This window comes from Pinus tabuliformis, chromosome 2_2 (genome assembly GCF_031772625.1).
Source record: "Pinus tabuliformis cultivar Carrire ecotype Pingquan chromosome 2_2, CPIR1, whole genome shotgun sequence".
NCBI lineage: Eukaryota > Viridiplantae > Streptophyta > Pinopsida > Pinales > Pinaceae > Pinus > Pinus tabuliformis.
Window position 1 is genome coordinate 1,083,021,297 of NC_142300.1, and position 25,534 is coordinate 1,083,046,830.

The window sequence follows — 25,534 nt, forward strand, 5'->3', positions numbered from 1 at the left end:
ACCTATTAACCCACCATCTAAACAAAGAAAATATATATTGGTATGTATTGATTATGTCACTAAGTGGGTAGAAGCCAAAGCATTATTTTCTGCTACTGAGCATTCAGTTATTAGTTTTCTTTATGAGGATATTTTTACTTGCTTTGGTGTTCCAAGAGAAATTGTGACAGATCAGGGAGGCCAATTCACATCCAACCTGGTGGAGAAGCTGATGGAAGAATACAAAGTCAAGCATAGAAAATCTACTCCTTACCATCCGCAAGCAAATGGTCAAGAGGAGTCTACAAACAAAGTTCTTGAAGGTATCATTACCAATATTGTTCATCTGCACAGAAGAGATTGGGAAGATAGGCTTCTTGAAGCCTTATGGGCCTACATAACTACATGGAGGAATACAACAGGACATTCTCCCTATGAACTTGTTTATGGGAAAGAAGTCCTGCTCCCCATTGAGTTCCATGTTAAAACTTTCAAGATGGCAGTTCAGTTGGGAATGGATCTATCAGAAGCCCAAAAGCATAGAATGGAGCAGTTGAATGAACTAGACGAGATCAGACAAGAGGCAATCCTAAGAACTGACCTAGTTCAATATTAAAGAGCTAAGTGGCATGACAAATACATCAAAGAGAAAAAGTTTCAAGAAGGAGATTGGGTATTGCTATTTGATTCCAAGTTCATAGATTTCAAAGGTAAATTTCAGACTCATTGGCTTGGTCCATATGACATTGACAAAGTCTTTAGCGATGGAGCGGTAAGAATCAAAACCATTGATGAATATCAAACCCCTCTTATTGTGAATGGTCATAGATTAAAAATCTATCATAAGCCACTCTTAAAGGAGGAATTTGTCAAAATCGTTCAGGATAATTCTGCAATAAGGCTGGTGAAGAAGAATCCTTCTTCTCCACCAGCCTAGTCCTAGTTCTTTTTCTATTTAAAAAAAAAAAAAAACTTTGTATAAGCCTGAAAACCAATCACTGATTGGCAGTCTTATGTAGAAAATACATGGCAAAAATTAGAAGCTTTTGACGCCCTATATTTTCCAAAAAAAAAAAAAATCTCTCTTTCATTTCATAGCTTCATGTCACTTCACTTCATTTTACTCCACTTCACTCCTTTCAACTTCATTTCATTTCATTTCATTCCACCAATAAAAGTCTTTTCATTACCAGTTTTCATTCACTCAGTCATCATTCATCCATCTCCATTCAGTCATATGCTCACTGTGTCAGTTTCCACAGCTGAATCCTGTTTCTGCAGCTACAAACTGATTCCGCAGCTAACACTTTGTTATTCAACAATGACAGTCAGATGTTAGCCAAATAATAAAAAGAACCAAATGCAGGTATGACAAAGGAAATTGGTTGAAGATATGAAGCACCTAAAAGCATCAACAGGGAGAAGCTAATCAAAGGATAATTGACGAAGTGGCAAAAATTCCAAGGTATGAGTAAGATTCAGTTCAAATAGAATTTTAAAGCACATTTGATATAGTTATGAAACCACGGCTTCATTATATGTAATGATTGGCATTGATAGCCTCCATAACCGCTCCACGACCTTTACACGATTCCTCCACGAACCTTGCATTTTTTTAAACGGCCTTATGATCAGCCTCCAGATTTAACTCGTGTTTAATTGTACTTTGACACTCCACCTATTAGACTGAGTAATTATGGGGACATAATCGATTTGATCACGGCTCTTCCCTGCCGCACAAATCTGCAGCCATTTTGAAAACATACTCACGCCTATTCCGCAGCCTTCTATCTCAAAAGCCGAGTTCATTCTACTCCCATATTATTCTGTTGTCATCTCTGGCATGTTTACATCCTTGACTCATTCCTGCTACCTGTTCTCTGTTTTCCATTTACAATCACTGGTTTCTCCATAAACCTTGTCCATTCCCTGCTAACCTAGCCATCTCACCTCCATCAATCCATTACTCACGCAGACGTATTTTAAGGCAGGAGGAAGGAATGGGTCTTTTGTTGAGAGCAGAACTGGAAGAGCCCAAATTCATGGAGGGGTATCCGCAATTGAAAAGCATACTAAGGAAGGCACAGTGGCTACAGTTCATCCAAAAATTTAGAGGCTACAATAAAGAAATTACGAATACTTTTGCGAGGTCTTTTGATGGCATGGAAGTTGAGGTTGGAGACCTTAAATTTTCTGTCACAGAGGCATCTATAGTAGCAGCAACGAAACTCCCACAGGAAGGAGAATGGTGGTTCAAAAATAAAAGCTTTGATGAGAGGGCCTGGAGGGTTATCTTACGCAATCCAGGTATGGATATAACCATTTTCTAACGTGGAATCCCTGTCTCTGCTTTAGAAGAGAAATGGGCCAGTCTATTATTGATAATCCAAAAGTTTATTACATGTGAAGGACGATTTGGATCCATGTATATGTACCACACCCAGTTGCTAATGAATTTTCTAGAAAATCAAACAATTAATTTGCCTTACATTTTATTGAATAGCTTGAAAAAGATGTCTATAACTGTCCAAAAGAATATGGAGGACATAGAACCCCACTTGTACCATCATGGGCTTGTGAAAATTTTGATTGAAAAACAATTGAAGGAAAAGAAGGACACCTGGGAATAGTTTTTGGTTAGAAACTTCTTTCAAGATCCACCTGAAACACCAAAGAGCAGCTTAGCTAGGAAAAGTAGGAGAAGGAAAACAAGTGTGAGAATTCAAGACACTCCTACTAACATAGTTAAAGAAATTAATCAAGAAGAGAAGTTGTCTGAAGGTAGGAGGGAAAGAACTGAGGATAGGAAGCAAATAAAATTAAAGGGGAAAAGAAAAATTGAAGTTGTCTATCAAACCCCAGAACCTTCCTCAGAAGAGGACCACCAAATACTTTCTGAAAGACTAGTTTATCTTCAGGACCAATCAACTGCAGCAAAGAAGAAAGGGAAAGAAAAACAAAGTGTGGAGAAAGAGGACACTAGCTCACAAAATTTAAGGAGGAGCTCTAGACTTAAAGGAAAATTGAGGAAAGCACAAACTAAAGGGCCACACTTCAACCTCAAATTAAAGTGCCTAATGAGGAAGCCGAGGATGACAGTGGTCCCAAGAAAGAAGAGAAGAAGGCTGGATGTGCTAGCAGAGGTCTTAGAAGACATGAACTGAAGGGAGGATGGTCAAAGTTTTGGTTGCATGGGGACATGCAACACCTTCACAGTGGGGGTATGTTGAGCCCTGAAACTACATCTCTCCTACACACTTTCCTAGACTTTTCCCCTCACTAGTGCCTCATAAGCTATCAAACATCATTGCATATTGATTCCAAAAGAGCATTTAAGTGGTTTTCTAACTATGTTTTTGTGTTTGCTATTTGAATTAGATTTTTCTCATTAGCTATGGAATACAACCACTTTCCGCAGCTGATTCAACTTTTCGTAGCTGTTTTTGTTAAACTCTAGGTTGCAGGTGTCATCAAGAAAAACAAGGTACGTGGGCAAGTTAGGATTGACTTGGACATGGATCAGGTCCTATTGGTTTAAATGGATTCATTTTGGGAAGCCGTGGTCAATGGTGGTCAAATGGTGGTCCAACGAAGGAGTCCTACGACAATAGGACTCTGTTTTCAAACATGTGAAGGATTCGTGGTCATTCCTAGATCCCCAGGGACATGTTGACAGTTGTAGACTTCCCCACGATGTGAATCCAACATCCACTTTTGATAGATTGAATAATGTTGGAAACCATTACGCTAAGCTCATGGATGCTATCCTTCTATGTGTCCTCTATTGAAGTAGTTTCATAAGAAAACAGTTATGTAATTTTCCCTATAAATAATGCATTTGCGTACGCATAAAACTAGTTAGTTTTTGTTTTCGTCTTGCTGTTAATCTTTGTACTGTGTCATGGACTAGTCTTGCTGTTGTAACGAGAGGATTCTTTCTCTATTTTGCAATATAATCAGACTTTGTTTTATATGACTGCATGAGCATAATTCGAGACTGATAGCCGATTGACCAAGGCTGTGCAGTTCTCATCTGTCTTTTCCTTATTTCCATTGCACATATTTCATAGTTATCCACCTGTGTATATTTCAGTTATTATGGTATTAACATTTCATTCCTATACATGAATTTTCAAGCTTTGTATATTACTGCTAACACTGATTAGTGTGTGTGTTTCAGGACAGAGTAGGCCGAGACATTTTCATACAATTTTTGCAATAACTAGTGACATGAGATTAGCCTCTCTACTGACTTTTCTTTTCTTAGTTTTTTTAATTCCAGTTGTGCTTTGATTTTAGTCTTATTCACTTGCTTTGTTAGTTAGTTTAGATATCAAACTACTCATATCATTGACGTTATCTCCTAAAGCCATAGCTTAGACTACTTGGCGAGCTATCGGACTATGAATGATGTGATTTGATTTTAGTTTTACTTTTCTGCAATTAGATATCAAACTACTCATATCATTGACGTTATCTCCTAAAGCCATAGCTTAGACTACTCGGTGAGCTATCAGACTATGAATGATGTGATTTGATTTTAGTTTTACTTTTCTGCAATTAGATATCAAACTACTCATATCATTGACGTTATCTCCTAAAGCCATAGCTTAGAATACTTGGCGAGCTATCGAACTATGAATGATGTGATTTGATTTTTGTTTTACTTTTCTGCAATTAGATATCAAACTACTCATATCATTGACGTTATCTCCTAAAGCCATAGCTTAGACTACTTGGCGAGCTATCAAACTATGAATGATGTGATTTGATTTTACTTTTATTAGTTTGCATTTTTTGATTTGTTGAGAGCATTAGCTTAATTCATTTTTATTTTTGTATTTAGATAAGTAGCAGAGATAATGATTTCGTGATCAGTAGTTCATTATTTGTTTGATTTGAATAGCAACACATTTTCATTCTTGTTCATCACTAGTATGTTCTAAGACCTTCTGAAGTGTTAAGTTCAGGAAATCATTATAGAGGACATAATTGCCTTAAAATCTATACCCAAACTTGCCTTCTAAAGTATTCTTAAAACTTAGGAATAGGATTATCATTTGCATTAGGAGACAAACCAAGATAAAACCACAAAAAACAAGATAAAATTGATAAAAAGTAAGAAAGAGGTTGTCTTGCACATATAGTGTGGCACACTTCATCAGTTTATGAATCCCAGATTGATAATTAATGTAGCAATATATGACATACTAAATTGACTAAACAATTCCTACTGTTGCACCCATGCTGTTGCTTGTCTTATCTCCCAGCACTACATCTGCACTGTACCTCTTCTCATCATGTTGCATCGTGATGCCCACTGTTTCACTGCAACTCAGTTACTGAGAAGTAAGTAACTAATCTCCCAACTGACCTTCCTGTTGAGATAGAAACATCCTCTAATGCTGAAACTTCCTCGCCACTCTATTCGCATTTATCTCTACCCACTCAGCCAGTTTTGCTACTCCTCGTTGGGGCTCCGGTAGTAAGGTCTAATCAAAGAGGCTGGGTACCTCAAGGATCATGCCCCTATTCTGGCCTTCTTGGGATTGTCACTCCACATCACCCCACCTCCTATCTAGAGGTATGGATGCATGTGATCCCTCTTCTCACTTGGCTCGAAATTTCCCCCTACTAGAGGTCTTTGCATGACTGGATGCCTTTGCTCAGTCTCTTCTCGGCTTCTCCAGTTGTGGCAACTCCACAACCTCTTGAAGTTGTTTCAACAATTGTGGCTCCTCCAAAAATTTTTGAGACTTCTTCTGGCACTGCATGTTGAGAGGTAATGTACTCTCCCTCTCAACCATCAAGTCTTCAACAGTTGCTTTGCTCCTCAAGGCTTTGCATGCATCTTGAACCTCAAGAGCATATAGGTTCTTGACTCGTTACCCGATCCACTTCACTTGTCTCATGGTGATATGTCTAAGGAAAGACTTTCCCTTACTGAAGCCTACATCATAGCCTTTATCTTCCAGCATCACAATAGATACCATTTTTTTCTTCAGTCCTAGCACATACTTGACATCTATCAAGGTAATGCGAACTCCATGCTCCCTCTTAAAAACAACCGTGCCTACACCCGAGACACTATACTTTTCCTCATTACCTATCTCTATGAGCATCTGGAGGTCTTGCTCCTCCAAGGTACTGAACAAATTCTTATCGTCGGTCACATGGAATGAAGCTCCACTGTCAAGAAACCAATCGCAACCCATCATCGATGAAACCATGCGATGAGGGTGAAATCCAACTCGAACTGTGAGGCCAGTGCCTCACCTTGTGATCCTTCCAAGAATCCATTCTTGGATTTCTTCTGTGGACAATTTGTAACATAATGGCCCACCTCATGACAATGAAAGCATCGCACTTTCGATTTGTCCAACTTCTTCCCACAATGGGAAGAACTTGATTTGGGATGAGAATCCTTCTCCTTCCCTTTCTTCACCTTACTCGCTAAGGTGCAATTTTCTTCATCCTCCTTGGACGAAGAACCATCTCTGGTGCTTCTTCTTATCTCCTCCTGCATCAGATTCGACCAAAGTCATTCCCAATCTAGCAGTTTCTCTCTTCCATTTACCGAGTCTTGGTAGCCATGCCAGCCCTTAGGAAGGCTGAGGAGAGCTAGAATCATCACATCATCATCGGTCGTTGTGATCCCTACACTTCCAAGCTCATCCTTGCAGGTGGTGAGCTTGTTTAGATATGTAGAGCTCGTGTTTCCATTTTTACACTTTATTTTTTGAAGCTTGTCTTTCAGCACTAGCTTCCTCTAATTGCTGCTATTCTGATATAGATCTTTCAATGTTTTCCATATTGAAAACAATGTCTCCTTCCCATGGAGACTTGAGATTATATGGTCTCGAACTCCCTCCAGAAGGATTCTCCTCACTCTAGCCACATATTTCTTCCATTCCACCAATTCTATAACATTAGCCACTGCTGGCTTGGGGACTTCTTGATCAATGAAGTCCTTTAGACTGTTATCCTCTAATACTGCTTCCATGCGATCCTTCCAGGCTATATAATTTGAGCTGCCATCAAGGGCATACTTGAGTCTTAAACCATTGAACGCCATTGGTGAAATTGAGATGTGATAAGAACTCAATTTCTATATTCAAGAACTTCAACCTTCGAACTTCTCCCTTCTTTGTATACTATTCTCTCCTTTGATCACCTTTGCTTTGATACCATGTAGAATTTCCCACTGTAGGTCAACAGATTATGCAATATACTAAAGAAAAATACAAGATATACTTCTACAAATAACTTTGAGGAAGATTAATTGAATATGAGCAAGACCAAATAGAATACATAACTGAGAATGAGAAAGAAATCACACATGAACACAAAAGAATACTCTAGGGAAAGCCTAAGCTAAAAATCCCGATCTATGTAATATCATACAAGTGGAAATATGTCTAGATTACAAAAAGCATTAGCTCACAAGCTATCCATCTCTCAGTACAATCCCTCTGTTGCTCATAGACAGTCAAAGGCTTCTCATAAACCTTCTCCTCTGCCGTCCAAGCCTCCTATTTCCTTGCGCAGTTTCTCCTGGGGTCCAATGCTGCCATCTGTGTGAATTTACCTCTCACACAACACATTAACCTCAAAAGTAACTGTGCAGTCCTGAAGGAGATAATTCATTCTGCATGGATGAGTTTCCTATATAGGAAAAATTCTCCAACTGATAGTATACTGTCCCTTCCTTTGATCTCAACTGGGTCTCTGACTGAACTGACATGCATGAGTTATTTATGAGAGAATATTCAGTTATCTGAAGTGCAGCAGTTACGTGCATGCATGCATTAACTAACTAAACTCACAATCAGTTCCACAAATTGTTGGAACAAATCTAACTCGACTTAACCCAAATAATTGAGCTGACTCATTACATCTCAAAGTACAACTCATTCTAATCTCCTTAATTAAGGGATAACTTCCTCAATCAATGGAGAAATTGTTGCATGTCTTCACATAGACTTCATGTTTGATTTCCTGCAACTTATTAACTCAAGATGAATTAATTAATTATTTTACAAACAGCTACTAAGATCAAATTCGAATTTTACTTCTCAATTTTAGTTCAGGGACTAACTAAAATTGGAATCTATCTCGAAATGCTATTTATAACAATGCAAAGATTAAAGCAGGAATAAGATAGACAGAAGAGCTACGCTGATATGCGTAGAGTGGATTATAATTTTAAAGAAGGGGAAGTTATTTTCTTCGAGTAAAACCTAAAAAAAGCTCTATTAGGTTTGGGAAAGGATCTAAGCTCTCTCCTCGATTCGCTGGGCCTTTTGAGATCATCGAAAGGGTTGGATTTGTGGCATATCTTCTTGCTTTACCACTAGTTTTTCATCATATGCATGATGTATTTCATATTTTGGTACTACGCAAGTATGTTCATGATCCTTCTCACATTTTATATTGGCATCACTTACAGGTAATAGGAGAAGGGACTCTTAAGGTGGAGCCAGTTTTCATTTTGGACCATCGCACTCGATAGCTCAAATGTCGCATGGTGGACCAGGTAAAGGTCCAATGGGACCCATACCTTCCTAGTTCTACCACTTGGAAAGATTCATCTTCTATGCGTCTTGATTTTCCTTTTTTGTTTAGTTAAACTTCGGCCCAAGTTTACTCCAAGCGGGGGAGTATGTAGTGTCATATCTTTTTCCTAGTATAGTTTTGTTTCTCCTATCAAGGGTGATGTTTGATGAGTTATATATGAATGTTTGATCACGTGATTGAGGAATAATGTTTTATATACATAGTTATATTTCCTTTTATGTTTATGTATGGAAAATTGATCATTGGATTGGGGAACAATGTTTTATATAATTATATTTCCTCTTATTTTTGGCATCATTGATTATCTGTATTAGATGGTTTTGGTTAAGTAAATGTTATACATATGTTTTTCTGTTTGTATCTGATGTAGGAGCATCTAGACTTAGCTAGCAATGTGAAGGTTTGTTCACATGTTGTGGCTAAATGAGTTAAACTTCATTGACCTGAGTGGTCAAAATTCAGTTTTGGTCAAGAGGGTTGGATCTCTAGAGAATGATCTATATTTCATTATTGTAATAGTTAGGAAATTATCTTATTTTAGATTAAGGGATAATTTGTTAGCGTAGGTGTGTAATCGAGCTTGAAAATAGTGATTTGACTATTAGATTAATTAAAAATAGAGATTGAGTTGTTCGTACAATTAGAATAGGATTTGATTCATAAAAATAAGAAAATGTAACGAAGAAGGATTAGCTGAGATGATTAAGGATTGAGCGAGAGGCGAGAGTTGAGTGAGAGAGAGGGTTTTGAGATTGAAATAGAGGTTTGTTAATTTGTTGTAATTGAGCCGAGAGGCCTATACTCTATAATTATTTTTATATTGAAGGAATTTGATTTAGTGTGCATCTGTGTGTTAATTATGTTGAAAACTATCGTTTACCTCTATGTATTTGTGTTCTGAAGTGTATCCAAGTATTTTCTCTGTTTTCATATTTTAATTGTTAATCTCAGTATTTAAATGTTAATCGTAGTCGTTAATATTAATATGGGGGTAGAAGAGCATAGAAAGGCTTGATTGTGGTTGAAGGCTTGTACTCCATCCTAACCATCGATCTAAAGTTCAAATTCTTACATCATAGTCAACAACAGGGTTAGGCCTGTGTTGAACTTGTGTGTTAGTTGAAGAGCTGCTAGCAGAAGTATTTGATGAACTTTGTTATCCAATGGATATCAGGGTTTAAAGTAATCAGAGTTTAAGTCTAAACCTAGGCCCAAACCCTCATAGATCAAGGATTATAAGCCATATTGGCTTCGTGAGGTGGGTAAGCGTTGCACAAAGTTCCCTATGCGATATCGTTGTCAACCATTGGATTATATCGCATCATATCATTCAGAAGTGAATGAACCTTGGCCTGGAGAAATTGAAATTTGCGATGTCACCACCGACTATTAGATTTGGAGGGAGGAAATCAACGATGTAGAGTGAAGCACCTGTGAAAAGGGAAAGTCAATGCAGGAAGTCAACCAGGACCAACTACTGTTCAATTGTTGTTCAGTTTCTGTTCAATTGCTGTTCAATTTTTGTTCAGTTGTTTTTCAATTGTTGTTCAGTTACTATTCAATTACTGTTCAGTTGTTGTTTAGTTACTGTTCAATTGTTATTGAATTGTTGTTCAATTGACCTCCTGCGTCATTTCTGGTATCAGAGCACAGAGATTGAGTTTGAGTGTAGTAAACATGCTGCCAAGGAGAGGAGCTGGCATAGGTTGAGAAAGACGTGAAGCAAATAAAATTTAGCTAAAGGAGATCCAGAGTCTGCGTACAAGGGTGGATACAATGGGGACTCCATAGAGGAGAGCACCTAATGAAGGAGTTGAAAGTGTTGCAAAATAATCTTCTGAGGAAGAAGAAGAGGAGGAAAATGAAACTACTAAAGTTGTTAAGATGTTGGCTAAAGTAGGTGAAAAACCAAAGGCGCAAATTCTTGTGTATGAAGGGAGTCTCAATGCAAAAGAGTTAATGTATTGGATCAGTTCACTGGACAAATATTTTGACTATGTAGAGGTTGATGACAGAAAGAAGGTGAAATTTGCAGTTACCATATGGAAGGGTCATGCAACTATTTGGTGGGATGGACTACAAACATCCAGAACGAGAAAAATAAAGTCCAAGATCAAGCAATGGGACAAAATGGTGAGTAAAATGAAAGTTAAATTTATGCCAAAAGATTATTAGTTAAATCTTTTCAAATAGTTACAAAATTTAAGGCAAAAAGGAATGTTTGTTAACGAATACACAAGAGAGTTTTATAGATTGAGTATTAGAGAAGGACATGTAGAGGATGATATGGAGAAGGTAGCTAGATATATAAATGGCTTAAGATATGAAATACAGGATGAGATCAGCTTCTGAGTCTGAAGACCATTGAAGATGCCTATCAAGCAGGTTGGAAGGCAGAAGAGAAGATGTTGAGAAAACAAAATCAAAGGAATAGAGGGAAAAATTCAGTAAGAGGTAGAGGAACTACCAGACCAAGGGCTCAAAAAAATTAGCATGAAGTAGTAAGTTCAAGTAACATACTACCATAGAGGGGATATTTTAATAGAGGAAGAATTGCACCCAGAGGAAGAGGCTGAGGAAGAGATATTCGATGTTACACGTGTGGAGAATGGGGACATGTATCATGGGACTCTCCTCATAACAGAATAACAAGTCAGAGAAATGCAAATGTGGCTGAAGCAAAGATAGAAACACCTCGATTTATAGAAAAGGAAGAATCCCCTCAAGTAGGAGAATCCCCGTTGTTGAAAAGGGCATTGCTTAAGGCAGAGAAAGACACTGAAGAACAAGCACAGAGGAATAACTATATTTAGAACTATGTGCAAATCCAAAGGTAAATGTTGTAAAGTGATATTTGAAAGTGGAAGTACTGATAACCTTGTTTCTATAGAGATGTTGGACAAGCTGGGATTAGTGAAGACAATACACTGTACCCCTTAGAAAGTGTCATGGTTGCAGAAAGGACATCATATTATTGTGACAGAACAATGCAAGGGAGGGATATAGATTGATACGTATAAGGATGTGATATTGTGTGATGTAATGCCAATGGATGTATGCCATGTATTGCTGGGGAGACCGTGGCAGTTTGATAAAAAAGCTATCCATGATGGGTGGAAAAATACTTATACTCTAGAGAAGAATGGAAATAAACATACACTGCTACCATTGAAGGATGACATTGATAAAAGGAGAACTTGGAAATAGTGTTATGCTGATGAGTGGAAAGGAGCTGTTGCAAGAGGTAGGAAAAGGTGAAGAAATGCATTTTGCTGTCATAGTGAGACCTAAGGTAATTTTAACTTCCACAAAATTAGATGATTTACCTGAAGAAATCAAAACTCTGTTTAATGATTTTGTTGATATTATTGTGGATGAGTTGCCAAATGCATTTCCACCAATCAGGAGTATTAGTCATCATATTGATCTAATACGAGGAGCAAGTTTGCCAAAACAATTAGCGTACAGATTAACTCCTAAAGAGAATGCAGAAGTTGGAAGGCAAGTGAAATAAATGATGGATAAGGGACTAATCAGAGAGAGTCTTAGTCCATGTGTTCTGCCAACAGTATTCAGTCCAAAGAAAGGAGGTGAATGGCGTATGTGTACAGATTCCAGATCCATAAACAAAATCACTATCAGGTGCATATTTCTTTTTCCATGCACGGATGATTTGATGGATTGTTTGAGTGGATCAAAGTATTTCACTAAAATAGACCTGAAGAGTGGATATCATCAAATAAGAATTAGAGAAGGAGATGAATGGAAGACTACATTTAAAACAAACAATGGGTTGTATGAGTGGTTAGTGATACCTTTTGGACTCACTAATGCACCTATCACATTCATGAGATTGATGAATGAGGTCTTGAAGGAATATGCATGCAAGTTTGTTATTGTTTATCTTCATGATATACTATTTTTTAATAGAAGTAAAGAAGAACATCTAGAACATCTTAAATTGGTTTTAAGAACTTTGTAGGAAGAGAAACTACTGATAAATTTGAAGAAATGTGGTTTCATGAAAGAAGAATTAATTTAATTGGGATTTATAGTTTCTAAATAAGGGTTGAAAATGGATCCGGAGAAAGTCCAAGCAATTTGGAAGTGGCCTATTCCAAGGAATATATTTGAGGTAAGACGTTTTCATGGTCTTGCAAGTTTTTACTGGAAATTTATCAGAGGGTTTAGTCAGATTTGTGCACTATCACCTGTTCAAGTGGACATAAGAAACATACAAGAATTTTAAGTTGTTGAAGAGGAAAATCACAGAGAAACCAGTTTTAGCTTTACTCGATTTTGGAAAAGTATTTCAAGTTGAAACTGATGCTAGTGGAGTTGCAATTGGAGAAATTTTGATTTATGAATAGAGACCAATAGCATACTTCAGTGAGAAATTAAATGAAGCAAAGAATAAGTATTCTTCTTATCATAAAGAATTTTATGCTATTGTACAATCCTTAAAAAAATGGAGACATTATTTGCTACCAAAGGAGTTTATATTTTATTCTGATAATCATGCATTATAGTTCATAAACAACCAACCAAAATTGAACAAGAAACATGCCAAGTGGGTAGAGTTTTTTCATAGCTTTACTTTTGTGATAAAGCACACAAGTGGTAAGTTGAACAGAGTTTTTGATGCTTTAAGCAGGGTAAATTTCATTGTGCAAGAATTAAAAGTTGGTGTTGTAGGATTTGAAGAAATGGTTGAAATGTATAAAGATGATGCAAATTTCAAATATATTTACATAGCAGTACAAAATCCAATAGTTAATAACAAAAGTCAGTGGTTAGATTATCTTATCCAAGGAGGTTTATTGTTTAAAGGCAACAAGTTGTGCATTCGCAAATGTTCTATGAGGGAAAACATGATAAAGGAGAAACATAGGAGAGGATTATCTGGTCACTTTGGACAAGACAAAACCTTTTCTCAGGTAAATGATTTTTATTATTGGCCAAATATGCAGGCTGATGTTAAGAGATTTGTTGAGAAATGCAGGATATGTCAACATGCTAAAGGGAGAAGCCAGAATACAGGATTGTACCAGCCATTTCCAATACGAGACTGACCATGGGATGCAGTTAGCATGGATTTTGTTTTGGGGTTACCTAAAACTCAAAGGGGGAATGATTCATTTTATGTTATGGTAGATAGACCTTCCAAGATGGCACATTTCATTGCATGTAAAAAGACTAGTGATGCAACACATTGCTAATCTATTTTTTTCAGAAATTGTAAGATTACATGGATTGCTTGTAAGTATTGTGTCTAATAGAGATACAAAGTTTGCAGGGAATTTATGGAGAACTCTTTGGAAGAAACTAGGAGCTAACCTCAGTTTTAGTTCAACATACCATCCTAAAACAGATGGACAAACTGAAGTAGTAAACATAAGCTTGGGAAACATATTGAGAAGTTTAGTGTGTCAAAATCATAAGCAGTGGGATTTAGCACTATCTCAGGCTGAGTTTTCTTATAATGACACTCCAAACCAAAGTACTAGAATGAGTCCATTTCAGATTGTTTTTAGGATGAATCCAAGAGGCGTTTATGTGCTCAAAAATATGGTAAAGCAGGAGACAAGAAGTGCAAAAGCTAAAGAGTTTGCAGAGCAGATGCATAGACTACTAGAAGATGTCAAAGGTAGATTACAGGAAAGAAAATTGACAAATATTAACAAAGAGAAGATATGAAAAGAAGAGAGAAATAATTCCAAGTTGGAGATTTAGTGATGGTGTGTTTGAGAAAAGAGAGATATCTTGCTAAGACTTACAATAAAATAAAAATGAAAAAGATAGGACCATGTAAAATTGTAAGAAAGTTTTCAACTAATGCTTATGAAATCGAATTGCCGGAAGGGATTGGAATATCACCTATCTTCAATGTTGTAGATTTGTATTCGTACAAAGAGACAGAGATAGAGCTACAGGAGGAAACCATACAAGATGAATTTCAAACTTTGAACTAGGAAGAACAAATGCCAAAGATAGTTAAGAGAGAGGTGGAAGCTGTTTTGGAGAAAAGAGTATCCAAAAGAACTAGAGGAAAAGTTTATTATCAATATCTAGTCAAATGGAAAGGAAAGCCACTGCGGGATGTTAGTTGGTTGACAAAAACAAAGTTGCAGAAGTATAGATTAAACCCTGAAAGTCTGAGGGATGATTCGTTTCTTACTTGGGACTCTAATGTAAGAGCATCTGGAATTAGCCAACAATGTGAATGTTTGTTCACATGTTGTCGCTAAACGAGTTGACTTTCATTGACCTGAGTGGTCAAAAGTCAGTTTTGGCCGAGAGGGTTGGATCTCTCGAGAATGATTTGTATTTCATTATTGTAATAGTTAGGAAATTGGCCTATTTTAGATTAAGGGATAAGTTGTCAGTGTAGGTGTGTAATGGAACTTGAAAATAGTAATTTGACTATTAGATTAATTAAAAATAGAGATCGAGTTGTTCGTACAGTTAGATTAGGATTTGATTCATAAAAAGAAAAAAATGCAATGAAGAAGGATTAGCTGAGATGATTGAGCGAGAGGCGAGAGTTGGGTGAGAGAGAGGGTTTTGAGATTGAAATAGAGGTCTGTTAATTTGCTGTAATTGAGCCAAGAGGGCTAAGGCTTTGTAACTATTGTTAGATTAAAGGAATTTGATTTAGTGTGCATATGTGTGTTAGTTTTGTTGAAAAATATCATTTACCTCTGTGTATTTGCATTCTGGAGCACATCCGGGTATTTTCTTTGTTTTCATATTTTAATTGTTAATCTCAGTATTTAAGTGTTAATCACAGTCATTAATATTAATAATGGGTGTAGAAGAGCACAAAAAGGTTTGATCGTGGTTGAAGGCCCATACTCCATCCTAACCATCAATCTAAAGTTCAACTGCTTACGTCATAGTCAATAGCAGGGTTAGGCCTGTGTTTAACCTGTGTGTTAGTTGAAGAACTGCGAGCCAAAGGATTTGATGAACTCTATTATCCAATGGATATCGAGGTTTAAAGTAATTGGAGTTTAAGTCTAAACATGGATCCGAACCCTTATAGATCAAGGATTATAAACCATATCGGCTCTGTGAGGCAGGTAAGTGTTGTGCAAAGTTCCTTGTACGATATCACTATCAATCACTGGATTATATCGCATCGCATCATTCAGGAGTTAATGAACCTTGGCCAAGAGAAATTGTGATTTTTGATGTCACAACTGACCATTAGATCTCGAGAGAGGAAATCAATGACGTAGAGTGAAGCATATATGAAAAGGGAAAGTCAACGAGGGATCGATTGTTGTTCAATTGATGTTCAATGGTTGTTCAATTGTTGTTCATTTGTTGTTCAGTTGTTGTTCAATTGCTGTTCAGTTGATGTTCAATTGCTATTCAGTTGTTGTTCATTTGAGGTTTAGTTGTTGTCCAATTGACCACCTGTTTCATTTCTGAAGTAGTTCTATGACATGGATGTTATGAAACCAGCTCAAGAAAAGATAGAAAAGATAGATCAACGCCTTAGAATTCAGCCTCTTCAAGGGGGAAACCTCCTTTACATTACATAAATGAACAATTCTTGGATGATACAAATGAAAATACCTCTTTTCTATATATAGGAGTCTAAGGGGTCATGACATAATTAGAGCCGACATAACAATAATAATGTAAGGGCATAATAATAACAATCGTGGGCTTCTATGGGGCACAATAGTAACAATATGGGCACTACATGAGTATATCAATATAATAAGTGGGTTGTACTAATAAAAATAAGGGGTTACACTAGTAGTATAGGGGCTTAACATGCCCCTCTCCTTCAAAAAGCGTTGTCCTCAATGCTTGAGTAGTTCTTGATGCTTCTGTATAAAATTCTTGTCCTCCCATGTGGAATCTTCAGCGGGTAAGTTCTTCCACTTGATGAGATACTATGAAATTGATCGATTTTGTAGCTGTCGGGTTCTTGTTTTTGTGACTGCTCTAGGTTCCAATATGATTTTTCCTTCCTCTTCAATTTCTGGCCATATTGTTTGAATTAGGATCTTTTGCAACTTTTGAATAAGTGACCATACTTCTTCATCCTTCTTCCATTCATCCCTTGCTTCGCTTATCCCATCTGGTTGGATAATAGAGATAACACAAAACAATGCTTCCACATCCTCATCCTTAAAGAGTCTTCCCATTCGGTAAGGTCACCATTTTTTAAGTGCATGTAGTATTTCCAACATTTCCTTCTCACAAATAGCTTGCTTGATATGTAGCAGTAAAAATACCCAATCACTTACATCAAAACATTTTTCACTACAATGTTGATCTACCTATTTTTTCGTTTGATTTTGCACCGAAGTGGCGTTATAATTTAAATGTTGGAGAACTTGTTGTTGATGCTCAATGTGATCTTTCACTGCTTGAACCTTTTTCTTCCTGATATGTCCTTATACCTCTAGAGTTTGAGGAGTGGTAATTTCTTCCAATCCTTTACAAGATATGGTCAGATTCATTTCTTGATGCTCGATGTGATCTTTCACTTCTTGAACATTTTTCTTCTTGATATGTCCTTCTATCTTGATAGTTTGAGGAGTGGTAATTTCGACCAATGAATTACAAGATATGGTTGGATTCATTTCTTCTTTCTCGATGTGATATTTCACTTCTTGCACCTTTTTATTCTTGATATGTCCTTCTATCTTGAGAGTTTGAGGAGTGGTAATTCTTGCCAATGCTTTACAAGATATGGTTTGATTCATTTCTTCTTTCTCTGGGGTGGGGTCCTGGCGTATATCTTCTTCTTTTGATGTTTCTTGATCCTTTTCTTCCTCCTCTTCATATTCTATGTAAAATAATTTCTTCTCAACACACTTATGACCTTTAGTGCATTTGATATCACAATTATAACAAAGCCCTTTTTCTCTTTTCTCTTCCACTTATTGTGGTGTAACCCTTGTAGGTTGTGGAAGGCTAAGAGAAACAACACTTCTGTCTCTATAGTTGTGAGCGGTATGCTTCCTGGTTTCCATAATTTTGCTTTCCACTATGTCACAAAGCCCTTTTACTCTTTCCAATTGTTGTGGTGTTGCTCTAAAGAAGGTGTTGCTTTTTGTATCCTCATAATGTGCTATCGTTTCCTCCGTGAAAATTGACCATGTAACAAGTTGTTTACGAGAACAAAGCCCTTCATACCATAAAAATTGATCTGGTTCTAAATATCAAGATGCAATACATACCTTTTGTAACAATGGTACACCATGTAGATCAAAATATTGCTCCATCTGAAGTATCCAATTTACCGGATCCTTGCCGTCAAACTTCCTCATATCGACTTTTCTTGATTTTAGGAGCTCGATCTTGAAACAACTATAACTATGTAATTTCGGTTCTTCCAGTTCTGAAATTTTGACCTACCGTAGCCCTCTATGTCCTCTTTCGAATTCCACTAGTCTTATCCAGATTGGATTCTCCAAGGAAGATTTATGCACAATCTTCCCAGATGACTTGATTATAGACTAGTTCAGTAGAGCGAACTTGTACGACGTGCCACAAGTCACTGTTTCAACCTCTGTCTCTAAAAAATATATACAAGAAACTATAGTCTGTCCTATTTCTGTACCTTCTTACAAAATTTCAATCCGATGCTCAGAGAGAAAGTTATGACGATTTTCCCTAAGTCACCTGTTTGGAATGTAATTCAAGAGTCTGCAAAAAGACCAACTTCCTCAGATCATATCTCCGCAAATATAGCGCGAAAAGCTATGAAATTTGGAACCGACATTCAGCGCGAATTCTTATCAAATGGGTTGTTTTTTTAGCTTCTGAAATGTCACAGAAAAAAAGTTATAGCGAAAATTCCACGATGACCAGTTTGGAGCAGCGAAACCCTAGAATCCAAAGCTCTGATACCAAATGTTATGAAACTAGCTCAAGAAATGATAGAAAAGATAGAAAAGATAGATCAACGCCTTAGAATTCAGCCTCTTTGAGGGGGAAACCTCCTTTACATTACATAAATGAACAATTCTTGGATGATACAAATGAAAAGACCTCTTTTCTATATATAGGAGTCTAAGGGGTCATAACATAATTAGAGCCGACATAACAATAATAATGTAAGGGCACAATAATAACAATAATGGGCTTCTATGGGGCACAATAGTAACAATATGGGCACTACATGAGTACATCAATATAATAAGTGGGTTGCACTAATAAAAATAAGGGGTTACACTAGTAGTATAGGGGCCTAACAATGGATGGTGATCCAAGGTTGAGACGCATATACCCATGGATGCTCATGGTTATGCAGAATAGATGGTTAATTATGATTTATGGATGATACATGATTTGTGTGATTATATATGTCTAATATTGTACTAAGCAGGATGTGGTAGGGTACCTAGTCATTTTCCAACAAGGATATTCAATTATGAATGATTGTTGAAGTCATTTCTTCAAAACCAAAATGACTGTGGAAGCCATGCACCATTCTGGGTAAAATGTGACTAAGTTAATTTCATTATGAAATTCGTTAATTTCATTATGAAATTCATTTGATTCCTTCGATCTATGAAATTGTAATGTGTGCAGGTCTTTGAACAAGGCCTTGCCATTGAGCCATCAGATGGGTAAAAGCTCACAATCAGTACCATAAGGAGAAACACAAAGTTTCAAATCACAGTAAATGAGAGGGCATGGAATCCTAAATCCAAGAAAGATAAAGACGTGGAGTCTTGTGTATTTAGGGTGCATAGTCCTGAATATTTAGAAATATCAAGTTGTGGAATATTGGATCTTTGGAGTAGATCAGGGCGCGAAGTCCTCAATCTACTAAGGCGCGGAGATGCATGAAATAGGGGTGTGGAATCCCTATTCTCTAGAATAAAAATACCACTCATGAATGAATTTCCTTAAATAAAATTTCATTCTCACAATTATGGAATGACTTTCTAAAAATAGAAAGTCATGTCCAGCATCTCAAGCATGACTTTCCAAAAATAGTAAATCACCTTACATAAATTGGTAATCAGGCAGAGTTGAAGAAAAATGACTTAACTTATCATTAATCAATCTAAATAGTTCAATATTGATTAAATCCTCAATATTATTAATATTATTATTATGTTTTGAGAGACTATGATATTATTATTAAAAGGAATTACAAATTTTTTCTCCTCAATCAATTCACACATCTCCTTCATGGCTCCCATGGCTCTATGTAACTCTCTCTCTCTCTCTCTTTTAAATAATTCATTATACTCTATTTCATGCACTCATCAAAGAATGGCATATTCCTTTTCACCGATTAAAAATATGTCATAAAATATTCCTCTTACGCTCTCTTAAATGCATATGTTACACTCTCCTTAACTAAGGCATGCATACCTCTCCTTAATAGCATAAGTTACACTCCTCTAAATGGAATCCAATGCATGCACATTACTCCTTATTTATGACAAGAATTGGTTGCTCCTCCTATATATGAGTCTCATGTATGCTCACTTGGGGGCATTATGAGGCCAAGAGTGGAAGAGACTTGAGGAAAATAGTGAGAGGAAGAGATATGAGAGTAGCTAATTGCTTCCATAATAAATATGAAATTCTTATTAAAATCATAAGATCTCTAGCTATTGCAGTTGGCCATGAGTGGCATTGAGAGGAAGTGAAAATTTGCTTCCTTAGTTTGCCTTGCAAACCTCTCTACTATTGTCTTTTGGTACTGCTTGTGAACTTTTGTAGCTCGGGGGTTCCGGGGGAAGAAGTTCTTCCTAGATATAGTTGGGAGGAAAATCGGGTGGTTCACAATGAGTTGGTAAGGATCTTGGAGCTGGAGCATACTCTCATTGGAGCTTGAGTAGACTCCCATTTTTTTGAGTTGTATAAATTCACTGTCAGGTATGTTGACAACATTATATTGTGTTTCTTTTTGTAGTTCATCACATGGTTTTTTCTTATTTTTTTTTTGACTGAAACTTTGATGTATATCAAATGTTGCACACTAAATGTTGAAGGCATTTTGCAATAACTATAGTTTATTTTATGTAAGTTTTTTTTTGTATAGTTTCATTGCAAGTTGATTTACATCATGTCTTAATGGCTGAAGCATTCAGGCTGCCATGAGTTTTATGAAAACATGTTAATAGCATAAATTTGTTTTTCCCTTATCTTTTGACAACTATAGATAAGTTTGCACAGTATATGTTTGACATAAGGGATAAATGAGATAGTAGGAATTTGTTTTTGGTTTTGGTTTTAAATAATCGCATTTCTGGGCATTTCTATTTTGATTCATTTTATCTTCAGGGGTATCTATACCACATGCCCATGTCACCCTAGCTTTGATTTCAAAAAATAGAGTTTCAGAGTTTGGTTCTGTAATATACTATATTTTACAGATTTGCTGTTGGTGCCTCGTGGTTTGTCTTGCTATTTTTTTAGCTATGATTTACATAGTAATCTCTTTTTATGAAATCAGTCTATTATATAAACTTGGAATCCTTATTTTAAAGTCTCAATGGTTAATACACTGATAGTCTAAATAACTTGTGACTGCTTGTTTGATGGTTTAGTAACTAGCAACTTGTTTTGTGATTTCTAACGATTGTTCAAAATTCTCCAATGGCTGTAGCTACATCGCTGTGAGCTATTTGTAAAAATTATTAAATATTTATAGTCATTATGTGCCTAAATTTTTGTATATGTATCAATTAAGATGGATGACAGTTCTACTTATGTATTCGTTTCACTTATTGGCATTACTAACAATGAAAAAGAAGTTATGCAATCTTAAATTCATGTTCGTTAATTGTGGTGAAATTGCCTTAAGGGTTATGTTTGTAAGTGTTTGAAAAAATGCCTCAATGGATGTATATTTCATGCTTGCAAACTCTTTGACATAATGGTTCAATGATTGTAGCTAATTACACCTATGAATTGTCTATAAATATGACTAAGTGAATTTAGGATTTTCAACCAAGGTGTTTCTTGAAATATCTCAAAGAATAAGCATGATGATTCCATTGAATTAAAAATCCAAGAAAGTAAAATTGGGTAGGTTAATTGTTGAAATTGTTAGCTCACACATGAATTCATAATAATTGGAAACCACTCCTTTAGAAGTTGAATTACCTTGTTTTTCTTCCCTTTGTTTTTCCAAAGAATTTGTAGGCATACTATCTAGAACAAAATCAAATTAGTCACTCTTAAACACTTTTAATTGCAATAGAATGAACAATTAGCTTATTGGAAATTGTGGTTTGTAAATATTGATATTATTTATCCCACTAAAGACTCTATCATTTAAATGTGATTTTAAGACTTATGGTTGTAAGCTTTGGATCTTGAGGAACCATGACCCTATAGCCTTAATGAGAAGTTTAATATTACCATTGGTTAGTTAAATAGTAGAAATTAACATGTAGTGTAAAGAATACCAATAAAAAATAAAAATAAAAATATAGATATATGACCTTGCATTAACTTTTACATCTTAAAAACTTAAACTTAAATCACATTTTGGGTCAGCCTTAGTATAATACTAAAGGTTGGTAAGGTGGGACCTTACAAGAGCAAGAGTAGAAATGAGATTCGAAGGTATTTCTTCACCAGAGGACACTGTTGGTGAGTCTACTTAAAACGTTTCAGTTTCGATATCATTGAAGCAGAGGAGGACAACAAGCATTTCTACAAGGAAGAGGAGATCCTTGAAGGAAATAGAGACCTCTGAAGATAGTTCAATGGACAGAGATTAGATGTTGGTTTCTCTGAAGCTCAAACACAATTTAGTAACCTAGTATTTAATGTCTCTCATATTGTTTAATGTGATGGAATTTACAGAAACATTGAATTTATAGTTGCTCATTTTTGTTTGTTGTATTAATAGAATTAATTGTAATTACGAATTGATATTATTACAAACGAAAGTAATTTTTGGTGGCCTGCACTCAAAAGGGACTCATATAGTTTAAAGTTACGTTTAGATGTGGATTTGTATATGTAATTTTATTATCCTTTAATAAAATTAAGATTTTCTTGGAAAAAAAACGGAGATGTATTTGAAAAATATTTTACCAAGTTTATTTATGAAAATAAATTTAAAATTGGGAAAAATGAAATCAATATATTGTTTTTTTTTTCACTTCTGGTTCAAGGATACCCGGGCCAATGGGTAGCCGCTACATCCAGGGTTGTTCAACACTGAGTGGATGCACCGTAAGGCATCAACACCCCTCGACGTATTTACTAACCTAACCCCAAGAGCTTTCGGGATTCGACCCCGTGACCTCCCATTGGCGAGGCACTTGATTTGACCGATTGAGCTAACTGTTGGGGCTATCAATATATTTTTTTATATTGTCTCGGAAAGTTGTTTTTTAATTAAGGTAGACATATAAATATCAAGGAGAAAAGTGTTATATATTTATATATTATTGTCTTATTTTTTTATGGATGTGATATACCTTTCATTATTCCTTGTTATTTACATATCTTCTATATACATTAAATAATATAAGTTATTTTTCCATTCTTTTTTCAAAAACAGAGTTGCATCATCATCACTAGGGATTGTAAGGTGGTACTCGGTTCTATTTTATTGGATGTAGATGTACTACAAGTATAAGTTCTTCTCCAACACATTTCAAAAAAATTATTGAAGAATTAATTGAGCTACGCTTTAAACTATTGTATTGGATTCTCTACTATGATTCTATAGCTTCCTCACCTCATTGAGTTAGACCCTTTCTGGAGGGGAAACACCTATAATGATGGTTGCCTTGATTGTATGGAAAACTCACCCTTCAATACAAATTTCCCCCTTATGATTAAATACTTGTTGAAAGGGTCCAAAATATTAACAAGTACTCACCCAAAGTGTAAATAATGCTCCATTTTTGTAGGCCACACCTTTACACATCACACAATGAAAGCTTTCTCCACACCTCTGCAGAGCATTATCCTCATATAATTTGGGTCATGTAATGCCACGATTTCTTAATATGACAAAAAGTAGAGGAAGTGTAATCATAGGAAATATATTTTGTAGTGCTTATAAAATATATTTTGTCAAATCATGGCCAAAGTTAAAATAAATACATTATGGTAGGAAGTATGACTAATATGCATGAATTAAAGGTTCAATTTGTTTCCTTCTAGTGCGATTTATCTTTGGAAAAAGACAAGTGAGTGAGTCTCAAGTTTTAAATTGAGGAAGGATGAGTTGAATGAGTGAGTCCTCGATCTTATCCTGTTGATCACCCCGCCACATTGATAAATTTCCCTGCACCATCAATGAATCACTAAAACCAAATGGAGGATCTGGATGAACCTCCCCTGTAGAAGCCAACTCACCTCTATGGGTAGCTGAACTGTTCAACACTATTATGAAAGAATCCCCTATCCTTCGTAGAAGGAACCTATATTTGTCATCGTGACACTCTGGTCATGACCGACTACCTAGCATGCTCATACTAGAGCCTCCTCTCCCATAACTCTTGACCATAATCTATGCGATGATCAAGGCTAGGCCAATCTTGCCAAACAAACTCAACAGTGCCAGTTCCTATCACTCTGTGGCTAGCCCTAATATTGAGCAACAATATGCCTAGTCCTATTGTGAGGGCATTGGTGATCCCCCATGTGTCCACTTATGAATGAATTAGTATGCATGTTATCCCGACCATGCTCATTGAGGAGTGGAGTATCCCAACAATCCATTGGATCCCTTGATCCCATAACGATACTGGAGGTACAACCCCCTATACCCCGTCTCTGTCTCCTCTAGGTATCCGATAGGTAGACACTAAGCATCAAAACCCTTTGTCACAAATAACCAATTGATCTGCGCCTGCCAAATCACATAAAAATATATGTTTTCCAACTCTTGATGATGTTCTTGGGTACTGCTGGAAGCCTCGACATCATCTTGTCGACAAGGACTACCATACCCCACACCTTATGCTCCCCCAACGCCTCGAGTTGTCAAGATGAAAAACCAACATGCAACTTCCTCTCGGTCAGCTCCCCAAGTGTGAGCCGAGGGGTGGAACATATGCTACCTCGACATTCAACCATGCCATCCTTATGCCTGTACCCGTAATCTCGTGAAGCTACCAAGTGCCTCAACTGGAGAGTCTCCTCCTAGCCCATGACACAGAGTTTCTCATCTAACTACCTAGGGTGAGCGTCCCATGCCCTACTGCCTGAATGGAGAGTGTCAAGGGGTAACAAATGGTTAATAGCAGGATACAAGTATTTTTTTTTACAATTTAGTATTACTTAAACAACCCATTACATATATCAAGGAATAAAAACTGCCATGTACATGTTGTTTTCCTTGTTTGTTCATACACACTACCATATGCACCCTTTTGTGATCTCCATTGCTCATTCAAATAAATTTTTAAGCACATAGGTAATACCTTTGATGCGGAAGTGTAAAGTCTTCCAGAGTGCAGAGGAAGTTGATTATGTGTATTGTAGAGTTGTGGAGGAAGTTCATCATGTAGGAATGCGAAGAATCACCATTCTCCGAACTTCTACAACTGGTCTTTGATTCTTCCACGTTTTCTTTCATGTCTCTGAGCCTTAGTCTGGCTCTATTTGAACATATCTCTTTAGTTGACATTTGTTTTCTTTTCCACAAAAACCAAGGTAGAAAAATGGGATGATAGAATTGTTTCAAGGGTTTCATGAAAATGGAATTTATAGGAATCGATGTAAATTGTGTAGAAATTTAGTGATATACTTGCAAATGCTCAAGAAATTTAATCTAAATTAAGAGGCACAATCATACTCTACTTCTCTACATAAATTACTTCATAATTTAGAACAAAATTTGTAAGCATGCAATAAGAAAAAAAACACATGCAAAATATTGTTCTAGGGGAATCCAATTGGGAAAAAACTCTTGAGCCTCTTTGCATTAATTAGATTAATAAATAAAGTATTACAATCGCTTAATTTCTCTAAGCTCAAATTGCAAAAGAATAATTGTTCTCTCATCAAT